This window comes from Parasteatoda tepidariorum, chromosome X2 (genome assembly GCF_043381705.1).
Source record: "Parasteatoda tepidariorum isolate YZ-2023 chromosome X2, CAS_Ptep_4.0, whole genome shotgun sequence".
NCBI classification, from domain to species: domain Eukaryota; kingdom Metazoa; phylum Arthropoda; class Arachnida; order Araneae; family Theridiidae; genus Parasteatoda; species Parasteatoda tepidariorum.
In genome coordinates this window covers 51895893-51909249 of record NC_092215.1, presented here as the reverse complement: position 1 = coordinate 51909249, position 13357 = coordinate 51895893, and the positions used below count along the sequence as shown (strand labels likewise).

Sequence of the window (13357 nt, the reverse complement as noted above, 5' to 3'; positions counted from 1 at the left end):
CTGCTTTTGTCCATATTGAAGTTTCGGCCATTTTCAGAATAAACAAAGAGAGCACTGGCTAAACTTGATCTAACAGTCATGTGTAACTGTTGCAAATTTACAGCAACTAAGAAAATAGCATATTATTCGTAAAAAAGCATCATTTCATGCGAAAACAAAGCCTTAGAAAAACAGCCTTAAAATGGTTATAATTTAGAGAATTCTAAACGGAATGCAGTTCGAAATAAAAGTTTATTTACCTGTTCTAAACATTATTTTAAAAAAATTAAAAATTGCAAAACTTAGGAATTTTTAACGATTTTCCTCTGAAAAATCGAGGACATTTCAGGATATACATTAAGATTTAAAAAAAATTTTTTGCTTAAAGAGTTTGAAAGTTTTTAAGGACAATACAATTAATGAAATTCGAGGACTGTACTCTAAGACTTGAGGATGTCTTAACCTGAACTTACTTTTTCTGAACTTTAAATTTTAATTTACTAACTTAGATGAAACATAATTCGTCATGTAAAGCTGTTCTCGCGATAAAACGCCCCTTTAAATTGAGAGTTTTTTTATGATAACATGCAATTAGATTATGATCAAAGAGAGGAATTTAAAAATAATGAAACGGGAAATGATTGTGTAAACTTTATACTAATTTGTCCTGATACAAAGAAACATCAAATTTCGTGAATTATTTCTTCCTGAAATGTCATTCAGTGTAAGAAAATTTTACAAATTTGAGGTCAGTTTTAATAAGTAAGAAGTGTTTATCTATAAATTATATTTCCACTGCTCCTTTTTATTTACTTAATGCTTAGTTTAATATTGGTCTTTTAGCACTGTTTTTTTTTTTTAATGTTTTCGCCATTGATTTGAGTTTGTTTATTTTTTCATGTTACATCCTGGATTTTGGGAAATAAAATAAAAGGAATACGGAAAATAAAAGGAAGGAATAAAATAAAGAATAGTCTATTTTTGTAGACTATTCTCATTCTTTCCGTATTCCTGGATCGGGAAGAGCTTTTGCCTCCCTATGAGGTATAACAGGTTCAAATCCCAAGCGGTGGCTAGTTTCTATGAATTCTGCTCCAGGCTAGCATCGGCCTCAGCAACGCAAAATATCCTTAGGGGTAGAATCTCCTTGCCATTGGGCTAACCGTGAGAGGTTTTGTGATTTTCCTCTCCGTGTAACGCAAATACGGACTAGTTCCATCAAAAATCATCCTCCACGAAAGCTAATTTGTTGCAATGTTTGATTCAAGAGTTCTCTTGCTTTTGGGTTGGGTTCAATATCACAAGGCAAAATTACACCTCATGGTGCATTATAGAACAATTTGGTGTGTAGTTACTATCATTTTTAGTATTGAGATAAACTAAATTCATTTTTAAAAACAGAACTGTAGTTATAGTGCAAAAAACTGCATAGAATTGACCCCCCCCCAATTATTTAAAGGAATTAGTGAAAATACTCATTTTTAATAAAATTCGTTTTTAAAAATATTCGTTTTTTAAACAAAATGTTTTAGCAATAAAGCCATTAATTGATTCGAATGCGCACGAAAACATGTGTTTTCAGTATACAGACTAACAAAAAAGGAGCAATTAAAATTACAACAGGGAAAAAGTAAATAAGAAATGTGACTACACGCACAGTAAAAATTTTTTTGTTTACCTCAACACCAAAAATGGTACCAAAATGCTTTACAGAGTAGAAATAGGAATAAGTATATGTATTCTTATAGATAATTAATGCTCATTTATATATCGATGATGGATTGGACGACAATGCTTTACAGAATAGAAATAGTATAAGTATTAATAGGCATATAGATAATTAATGCTCATTTATATATCGATGATGGATTGGAGAACAATGCCTTACATAGTAGAAATAGGTTTAAGTATATATACGCCGCATATAGATAATTAATGCTCATTTATATACCGATGATGGATTGGAGGACAATGCTTTACAGAGTAGAAATGGTATAAGTATTTATAGGCATATAGATAATTAATGCTCATTTATATATCAATGATGGATTGGAGGACAATGCTTTACAGAGTAGAAATAGTATAAGTATTAATAGGCATATAGATAATTAATGCTCATTTATATATCGATGATGGATTGGAGAACAATGCCTTACATAGTAGAAATAGGTTTAAGTATATATACGCATATAGATAATTAATGCTCATTTATATACCGATGATGGATTGGAGGACAATGCTTTACAGAGTAGAAAAGGTATAAGTATTTATAGGCATATAGATAATTAATGCTCATTTATATATCAATGATGGATTGGACGACAATGCTTTACAGAGTAGAAATAGTATAAGTATTAATAGGCATATTAATTAATGCTCATTTGTATATCGATGATGGATTGGAGAACAATGCCTTACATAGTAGAAATAGGTTTAAGTATATATACGCCGCATATAAATAATTAATGCTCATTTATATACCGATGATGGATTGGAGGACAATGCTTTACAGAGTAGAAATAGTATAAGTATTTATAGGCATATAGATAATTAATGCTCATTTATATATCGATGATGGATTGGAGGACTATGCTTTACAGAGTAGAAATAGGTATGAGTATTTATACGCATATAGATAATTAATGCTCATTTATATATCGATGATTTATTGGAGGAAATGATATCACTAAATTAAATTTTAACAAATACAGTATGAAAGATCAAAAAATAAGCTGTGGAAAAATAATTAAAGTTATTTGAAGTTAAAATTTGTTATATTTGACATCGCTTGAAGTAAACAATGTTAACAAGAATAACATATAAGCTTAGTAGAAAAGACTATATGTATGGAAGAATGATAAGTATCAATTTAGTAATTACGACATTTCATTTCTTTTACAACTATAACTATTATCGAACAATACAATAAAATTGTTCTTTGAGTTTCCTGCCGCTCGGTATGAAATTCCCAAACCAAACTCTTGTGAAATAACCGAACATTACAAGAGTGGTATCATCCGCAATTATAGTGCGATTTCCAAATAAATAATTGAATATTTTTTTTAGAAAAATAGAATAAAAAAAAGTCTGAAAAGGAATAATAAATCATAGTATTCTCGGAAAATTGTTGTTTACCTAGAATTTAACTATTATAATAAAAGTATTGATGAAATGGCATGTGAAATATGGGATTTTCACAATATTCAGATGCAATAAAATTACCTTTTATTGCGTCACCCATAAATGAATTGGATGGGGAAATTGTTATGAAATTTTGAAAAACTAAAATCAAGATCTCAGAATATTTAAATTTGGGTCCAATCTACGCAAAACAAATTTTAACTTAAATTATGAAATCAATGAATTTATTTAACTAGTTGTCTGACCTCTCTGTGTTTTATTATCATATGATAAATTTATGGAATCTAAAAAAAATATGGATTTTCATAGCATTATAGTCCTAACAGTTACTCAGAAGACAATTGGTTTATTAGTAATCAGATCCTTTGCTTTATTACGTCTAGTGGATTTACGGCATCGAATTACTCCAACTTTGACCAATACTCAGAAAACAAAGACATATTGGTTCATAAATAAGCACCCTTAGTTTTACCATTCTCTAGTGGATTTTAAACATCCATTAAGGATTTCCATAACTTTGAATATAACTCAGAAGACAAAAACACATTGGTTTATTAATAAGCATCCGTCATCTAGTAGATTTACAGCATCTAATAAGGATCTTCGTAGCCTTGACCATTACTCAGAAGACAAAGACATGTCAGTTTATCAATGATTACCCTTCCTTTTATTACCCATGAGTGGATTTACGGCAACTAATAAAAAATGTAGGAGCCTTGTAAATTTGGCCATTACTTGGAAAACAAATACGTGTCCATTTATAATTGATCAGGCAGGCCTGATTCAGGCCCTACCTGATCGGACCTAAAATTATTTTTTCTTCTGAAAATTTTCAGGTAGTTCAAAAATTATTTGAACCCTTTATTTGCCGACGATATTGTAGAGTATCATTCACTGCTTCAAAAAGTCAGAAAATAGCAAACATTTATTAACAATTGTCTTAAAAGTTCAAGATCTCAATAAAATACCTTATTTAAAATATTACTAATAAAAATAAATTGAAAGAATATTTTTAATTTAAGAATTATAAGATAAAATGAACTTAGATTATAATTCAACATATGTGTAAATAGAAAAATTGTATTTTTTATGATTTTGATGCAACTAAATTATTAAAATAACCCCATAGTACATAAATAAATATTTGGGGGAAAAAAAGTAATGCTGCTATTTTACATCAAATTCAAAATATAACAAGTTTTTAATTTTCACCAATGATATAATCATTCTGGTTGTCAATAATTTTAGTATGCAAATTTTCAACGCAGTATCGATAAAAAAAATTGGTTAAAATTAAAAGGCAAAAAACAAATATTATGTATTGGGTAAATCTAGACTAGATGAGCATAGTTTTTTTTCAAATCGAAATAAAATGAAGAGAACAAGAAACGTTCATGCATATTCTAAATTCTCACACAGGTACTCAACATATTTTAAACAAAAAATAATGGAATATTGAGAACAAAATATAAAAAGAATTGTTTGCAATTAAATTAATAATCTGTCTTTAATGTCGAGGTGAGATGGCCATCTAAGAAAATGCGGTGTTAAAATATAGAAAATAACACATTTTACAGAGTTAACCATGAAAAACGTACATTTCGCTTCAAGAAATGAATTTTAACTTGAATGCTAAGTTTAAAAAAAAAAAATGCTACGGCAATGGACTTATCAATAATAAAACGCGTACAAAAATGAAAGGACCACTGAGCATAACTTTTGATCTAATAATCGAATTTTCACGTTCAAGGACTCAGTCTTAATGGTTCGAAGGGGTAACGACAAATATACTAATTAATTAGTGCAGACGATATTTTAAGTTAAAAATTTAAATCAGACACAAAAATGTACTTTCTCTAAAGAAATTTTTTTTCCCACACAGATTTTCGACCCCCAAAATTTAGGGAGTAGCCGCAATCTGGGAGATATGGAGAAAATAATTTGGTCAGGACAGCAGTCAAAAGTTTAGATCCCTTAATAATTAAAAACATGACTTTTTCAAAATTAAATTTCTCAGGAAATATTGGACCAATTTCGCTCAAATTTTGTTTATTGCCATGTAAAATTGCATTCTTTGAAATGATGTAAGAGATTGTATACCTTACAATTAGAAACTTTACGATTATTATTAAATAAAATTATTAAAGATAATAAATATTTACTAAAGGTTATTTATTGCATGACATTATCTTTGAATAAACAAATTTCATAATTACGTGCAAAGATTTTTTCAATTAACTTAAAACGTTCTCAAGATATACAAAATACACAAAAATAAAATTAACATTATGAATTCCAAACTTTTGGAACCATATTGCAGCATTTTGTGTCTGATTTCCTAACGTAAAATGACGATTGCACTAATTAATTATCATATTTGAGGTCACCCTTTTGAGCCCTTAGGATTGAGACCTAGAACGCGAAAATCTGATCATTAAAATCAAAAATTATTTAGAGTGGTCCGATTTTTTTGGAGCACTGAACATCCATAATTTTCTTCATTTACTTTCAAAAAATGCAAAATTCGATTGTGAAATAATTCAGGATAGTATACCCACCTCGATTAAAATAAATAGATTTAAAAAAGATATATTCATGAATTTGCACAAAAATTCATATGAGCAATTTACAATATATTAAAGATAAAAACCAAAATTAATGAGACAATTCTCTTGAGACTAACAATTACCTATATTGAAACTTTGTGACATAGAATATTCATCTATACTACTCTATTACACAAAAATTCATGTGAGTTTACACTAAAATTCACAAGAGCAATTCACAATTTTCCTTTACAATATATTAAAGATAAAAACCAAAATTAATAAGACAATTCTCTCGAGACTAACAATTACCTATATTGAAACTTTGTGACATAGAATGCTCTTCACGGACAAATGTAGCAATCATTTCTGTAGCAATGGTTAAAATTGTCTAGCTGAAAGTGAAAACCCGTCATCAAGAAATCTAATCAATTCTTATGACTGATAGGTGGTTTATATCAATATTTTGCGGTTTAATATTTACTTTTTTGTATGCGTTTTCGATTTGTCCTTGAATGAAAGTTGTCACAAGGTTATGAAAATCTTTCAGCCACCATTTTCATGTTTAGTTTCTTTGTACCACAAACTAACTTCCGGAATGCTTCGTGTTTAGGTCAAAAAACTCAATTTGAATGCAAATTAGTTTAGTAAGGATTCGAGCAAAAATAAACGCGTCAACACGATGACGTTTTACAAGAAATATAACATTTAATAAGTATCAGACCAATCATGTAGTAAGTATCTCAATTTAAATTAATCTGCTTACCCTTCAAAGAAAGTTAATTGTCAATGGAAAATTAGTTAGCAGAAAATCGTACTAGAATTTCCGGAAAGTAGCGGTACCTGTTGTAAATGTTAACTTCGGAAGAATTACAAAAAAGTTAAGAAATTCACTTGACTGCCAAGTAGTTTAGTCAAAATTATGCGTCAGAAATAAATGCTTCAAATTTTGATCATAACAAATATTTGTGTTAGAAATCTGAATGCTAAATGCATAGTTCCAGTTCAATTAAACTCTTTAAAGAAAGTTAATTGTCAACAGAAAATCAGTTAGCTGAAAATCGTACTAGATTCTCCGGAAAGTAGGGTTCCTGTTGAAAATGTTAACTTCGGAAATACTACAAAAAAGTCAAGAGATTCACTTGAATGCAAAGTAGTACAGTCAAAATTATTCGTCAGAAGTAAATGCTTCAAATTTTGATCACAACAAATGTTTGGGTTAGAAATCTGAATGTTAAATGCATATTAGTTTCAGTTTAATTATACTTTTCAAAGAAAGTTAACTGTCAACAGAAAATCAGTTAGCTGAAAATCATACTAGATTTTCCGGAAAGTAGTATTCCTGTTGTAAATGTTAACTAATTTGAAATTTCTTTTATATATAGCAATGTTTAATAAAATAATGCAATTTTTGGTAAATACATTTTTATTATAAAGAATATACTTTAATTTTAATTAAAAAAATTTTCTTTTTTGCAATATTGTTATTTTGCTCAAAATTATTTTTTTATATCTTATATAAGAATAACACATTATTTTGCATAATTATGAATCAGCCTTTTTATTTTCAAATTTCTATTGATTTTCCTTAATTTTTTGATGTTACAATTTCTAAAAATAAATGAGTGCAAAAATTTCAGTTGTTTATGACCAATTAAAAATTCGTGTTTTGAAACATTTTTTTCAAACCATGGATATGCGAAAAAATAAACAAAAATATTTTGTGCTACTAATTTCAAAAAGAAAAAAAAATAATGCTAATTTCTTTTTTTTTCGTTACCCAGGAATTTTGACTTCATTGCAAAATTAACTAAATTAATCAAATTTAACCACAGAATCGATTACCACTAAATTCAGCATAAAATCGAATTATGAATTTTTTTTGTTTAAGTAAACAAATTTGCTATTTATATAAAAATTTGTTATTTAATTTATTTATTTAAACAAAATTTATTATTTATTGAAATAAAATGCCATGTTTATTTAAATAAAAAGTTTTGTTTATTTAAACAATAGACATTTTTTTTTTAATTTTCAATCCACTTCTTATTATAGTAAACCTAACAACCTTGATATCATGTCATATCAGGACTCCAATAAATCAATAGTTATTAATCATAAACTATTTTTACAAATAGAAAGTCATTACCCTCAAATTCATAACAATAGGCATTAAATATACTATATGTGTAAAGTACATTCGACACTTTACTTAAAACCAACAACAACAATGATATGGTTCTAATGGAAAGTAATAATTTTTGATAATATCCTTGCAGGTGAGGTTAAAAATCAGTGTCAGATCTTAAGAAAAAGTATGTTACAATTACAGTAGCTCACTGTAAGAAAAAGCGGTAGAAATGTGGATAAGGTAATGGCCGACCTTGGCCTGCTATAGAGGGAGAAAGGAACAGACTTTGGCATTTCTTTATTAAATTCATTTCATGTTGAGGTGTTTCGTCATGAAGAAATGGTATAAATAAATAATTATGGAAACAAAACGCTTTCTGTTTCCTTTTGAATTTAGTCATTCATTACGAAATTAACGTAGTATTTTGTTGTTTGAATTTTCATCAGGTTTAGGTGAGAATGTTTACAATTTGAGTCAGGAGAGATGTTTCAGAACATCGGAAACTCGTGGAGTATGTTAAAAGGTGATAAACTTCAAGCATTAGCAGTTTGTAATTAGGTTGTTCCAAATGTAAGGAGACAAGAATCGAAACAGTTATACTGCGTCAAACTTAAAAAATGCACATCACTTTGTTCTCACGATGGTAGAAAATATAATACAATGCAAAAATAAGAGGGAATAAAAAACATCAGGAAAACGAAACAAAATAGTATAAATAAACAATTACGGATTCAAAACACTTCCTGCTTTCTTTTGAATATTGTTATTTATTAAGAAATTAATGTAGTATTTTGTTGCTTGAATTTTCACCAGGTTTAGGTGAGAATGTTTACAATTTGAGTCAGGTGAGATGTTTCAGAACATCGGAAACTCGTGGAGTATGTTAAAAGGTGATAAACTTCAAGCGTTAGCCTTTTATAACTGGGTTGGTTTAAATGTAAGGAGACAAGAATCGATACAATTTTACTGCGTTAAACTTAAAGTTCAAAATTTACAAGACCATGCTATTCCGATGCTAGAAAATATGCAATAAAATGCAGAAACAAGAAGGTATAAAAAGCAGGAAAAAAGAAACAAAATAGTATAAATAAATAATTACGGATACATAACACTTTCTGTCTTTTGAATTCGGTCATTCATAACGAAATTATCGTAGTATTTTGTTATTTGAATTTATATCAGGTTTAGGTGAGAATGTTTACAATGTGACTCAAGTAAGATGTTTCAGAGCATCGACAACTCAGGAAGTGTGTTAAAAGTTGGTAAACTTCAAACATTTGCAATTTGCAACTGGGATGGAATGCAGGGGTTGAAATTAAAAAAAAATTTAGTAGCTGGTTCAAAGGATCTGTAAAATTAAAAATATTAGTTCGCAACACTAGTCAGTTTAAGTGCCTTTCTTAGACTTTTTCTTGTAAAAAAAAGTTCATAAAATGAAAAAATACAATACAGAGAATGTAAATGATCACAATTATGAAGAAATATACTATGTTACAAAAAACACGAAACCGAAAGGAAAATAATAAGTCAAAACCATCTCTTTACACATATCGCTGGTCTAATAAGGGACCACTGAAAATTTATTTTATTGCGGTCCGAGTAAAATTTCAATGGTCTCGGACCAACGTTTACTACGAGTCTCGTATAATGTAAGGACTTAACGTAAGGACAAACTTAGAATAAAAAATAGACACCATTGATGACTGAAAATACGTATAACGCAAAAATAAAAGAAAAACAAGACAAAAGAGAGAAAAAGAGGGAGAGAGAGAGAGAGAGGAGGAAAGGTGCAATTACGTGCGTTATTAAATTGTCTTTGTTCGACTTCAGTTAAAGGTTTTAAGGGCTTTGGGTTACTATAAATCTGTTCGATTTTTTGGGCTTCACACATAATCATCTCAATAAATATTTTAGAAGCATCCTCCCCTCTATAGACGACAGGATCTTGATAGTATTGCCCATCACTAGTTATATAATAACAAAAACTTACGGGAACATGCTTTTGATAAGCATTCGTAAAGGATGATTTAGGATCAGGGGTACAGCTATCCAATTTCATAGTCACACATTCAAAATCGTCATATACTACAAAAGGTATTTTCAAACAATGATTAAAATTTCTGAAACTCAAAAACTTACCTTCTGCGGATGGCATTACTACTCTCGCTGGACTTCTATCATCACAAATTTCCTTGTGAAGTTGGAGTTTGCTATCTAGTTGAAACCCTGTTAGACACCTTCTACAAATATGTGTCTTGTGTTGATGCTTACTTAATTGTTTCGAAACAAGACGTGATAAGTTTTTTACCCAACAATAGTGCCCATAATCTTCCTTTTTTAAATAGAGTAAGTCAACATGTCTTTCGCACACTAAGTCACTCACTAGAAGAGGAAATATTTTAAAATCCTCTTCAAAAGAATACACATTTATCGCAATATTGTTCTTTTGCGAAAATTTCTTAACCTCGTTTAGAGGTGTTGGGAAGGATATGCCTTCAAAGTTTAATTTGTTAACGTGTAAAACATAGCTGGATGTTTTGTTCGCATGGTTAATAGAGGGGTAGAGAGAAGAAAGAATGGCCCACCTGAAGCATTGGGCGTCATCTTTGTTGATAACATTGATGATTACTTTGGTTTCGGCAAACTGCTTCAGCAACTCGATGAAAGAGGAAGATCCTCGGAATGGGGAATAACGATTCGTTCTTACTTCCAATCTTAAAATTTCGTCAAGTGCCCAGCCAGAGTCTTTGTCTTCGAAGTCTTCACTTTCCGTCACTATTTTTTCCGACATGCTATCATATAAAATATCGAGGTTCGTTTCCTGAAATACTTCATTATTTGGAGTTTTAAACTCCACGTTCTTAATTTGTTTTCCAGAATCGGTTTCCTTAGCATAAATACAGTGTATCCATTTGCTAACTTTCAAAGCTTTATGGATTCTACGCTCATTTTGAAAAATTATTATACTTTCTACTTTTTTTAAGAGTAAAAACTCTTTTATACCCAGGGATCTATCGTCGTTCATGAGTTCGAAAGTTTTGTACGCTTTTTTGAAAGCGCTTTTAGTCTCTTTCGGAAGAGCAATTACATTTTCAGAATTATCTAAGATTTCATCACATGTTGTAGGGAAAGAAACACTATTAGTCTCTTTTGGAAGTATGAGAAGAACGTTTTTAACAGATGAACTTCCACAGTCCGTTTTAGGAACATCAGCAGATGTAGATGGATCTGTTTTTTTTTCTCTAGCTGGAGATAATTACGTCCTCACGATATTTTCTACTGATTTAATGGCAATTCATCTAAAAAAAAAAACAAAAATAAAATTTTTAAAACCAATACAGGTGGGGATGGCAATTTTAGACCTTTCAAAAGTACTGATGTATTCCTTCCACTATGAGCATATGAAGCAACTTTATGGCTCAAAAGTAAAACTTTTGTACACTGATACTGATTCCTTCATATATGAAATAAAGACCGATGATTTTTATAACGACATGAAAGATAACTTAAACTTATATGATACTTCAGGCTATGATGTAAATAATATTTATAATTTACCAATTGTTAACAAAAAAGTAGTAGGAAAAATGAAGGATGAAAACAGCGGAAACATTATGACCGAATTTATCGGGTTAAAGTCTAAAATGTACATATATAAAACAAAGCAAAACATAGTTAAGGGATTAAAGGGAATCAAAAAGCAAGCTATAAAAAATAAAAGTTCTTTCGAAGATTATAAAGACTGTTTGTTCAATAGAAAACTAAAATATACCGACATGAACTTAATTCGATCCAAATATCACACACTTCATTCAATAAAACTTAACAAACTTGCCTTATCATTTCATGATGATAAACGTTTTGTTAACAATGATGGCATTACTACTCTTGCACACGGACATTGGTCTCTAACTGATCTGAATCTATTTAATGATTCCGAGGAATTGAAAATTTAATTGAATTTTAATATGATATGTTGTCTGTGGTATGATAATAATTGTGTGTAATGTAAAATGTTTTATGAATAAATATACTTTACTTTGTATCTGACAGCTGTGTTTGTGTAATCATAATATTCAAATTAAATTTAAAAATACTATTAAAATAAAACAATATAAATGTGTTCTAATGAAATATGAAATTAAAAAATAAAGAAAATAAAAAGATTTTCTAACAATAGTAATCTACAAAATTTAATTAATATGTTCTAAAAATATAAATATTAAAATTTTTTTTATATGTATAAATACTTCTAATTCCAAGAAAATCATCAATAGATAATGTAACTAAGATTTCACTCGTCTCAGAGGTTAAAATTTTTAAAATCGTAAGTTTTTCTTTGAATTCCATGCGTTCATAGCATACTGGTTAGCATGGTTAACAAATCAGTATGCTATGGAAGCATTTTGTCCTGGAGGTTGTTGGTTCAAATCCTGAATGAAAATAAATGTATATTTAAAACTAAATATATTTTTAAAAATAATTATTTATTTTCAAACATTTCCTACTTCCAATTTTAAAACGAAGTTATTATTTGGAATACTAGATGGCGCCACTATTATCAAACATTTATAATGTGCGAAAATATCGCTGGTTCAAACCCCAAGTCGAAAAAAACTATATATATATAATTTTATTATTAAATATTATTTTTAAACATTTATTATTTGCAAATTATACATAATTATGATTATTAAACCTAGATGGCGCCACCACTATCAAACATCTATAATGTGTAAAAATTGATAATTGTTTTAATCACTAGATGGAGCCACGAGTAGGAATTTGCTTGGAAATCGAAACTGCTCCGCCTGCATATTATGTAAACAGATTGGGTGTTGCCATCTTTTAATAACAAATCTAAATTAATGCGCGTTGCCAACGCTAATAAATAATAATGAAATCAAAACTAAAAATAAGAAATTCAAGCGGGTAGAAATAAGCAAGGGGGCAGAAATAAGAAATTATACAGTGTTGCCACCGGAAGTTAACAATTTTTGAAACCGAAACCAAAACTTACCCAAGTGTTGCCACCGGAAGTTAACAATTCTGGTAAACGAAACCAAAACTAAATCAGGAGACAAACAACTCAACTCAGCAACAAGAGGGAAACAACACAACTCAACCTCCGCCTGTGCCGCAGAATTCGAATATTTAAATAACCGTAACTGAACATATGCTTAATAATATACATACCTACACCTTTGTGCAAATTAATTGAAACAAACTTTTTTTTTCGTGTTTTTTAAAGATGTTTTGGGGTTGTTTTGGTTACAATGGGGTTGGACCTTTGCAGCCTATTGATGGTATGATGCGTTCTGAGCAGTACATTACTATTCTGGGTAAAAAAGTTGTTCCAGAGTTGAAGAAACGATACCCTGATGGAACAGGGATTTTTCAACAGGATTTAGCTCCTTGCCATACGTCCAAAATTGTCAAGAAATTCATGTCTGAGAATCAAATTGAGACATTGGAATGGCCAGGGAACTCTCCGGATATCAACCCAATTGAGAATCTCTGGGCCATATGCAAGAATCGCCTATTAAATATGGACTGTACA

General features: G+C 29.5%; 1 protein-coding gene across 2 annotated transcripts in view; it reads right to left on the bottom strand.

Annotated features, from left to right (window-relative positions):
• The window catches only part of LOC107452673 (ileal sodium/bile acid cotransporter), a 116649-nt gene that overhangs the window by 83838 nt on the left and 19454 nt on the right, over positions 1 to 13357 (bottom strand). Inside the window, exon 1 of one of the 2 annotated variants that reach the window (XM_043040011.2) lies at positions 9937 to 10079. The exons of the other annotated variant lie outside the window; for it this stretch is intronic. The gene's annotated coding sequence lies outside the window, so the exon portion shown is untranslated. Of the gene's footprint in view, positions 1 to 9936; positions 10080 to 13357 lie in introns of those variants that run through there. 2 annotated transcript variants of the gene reach the window in all.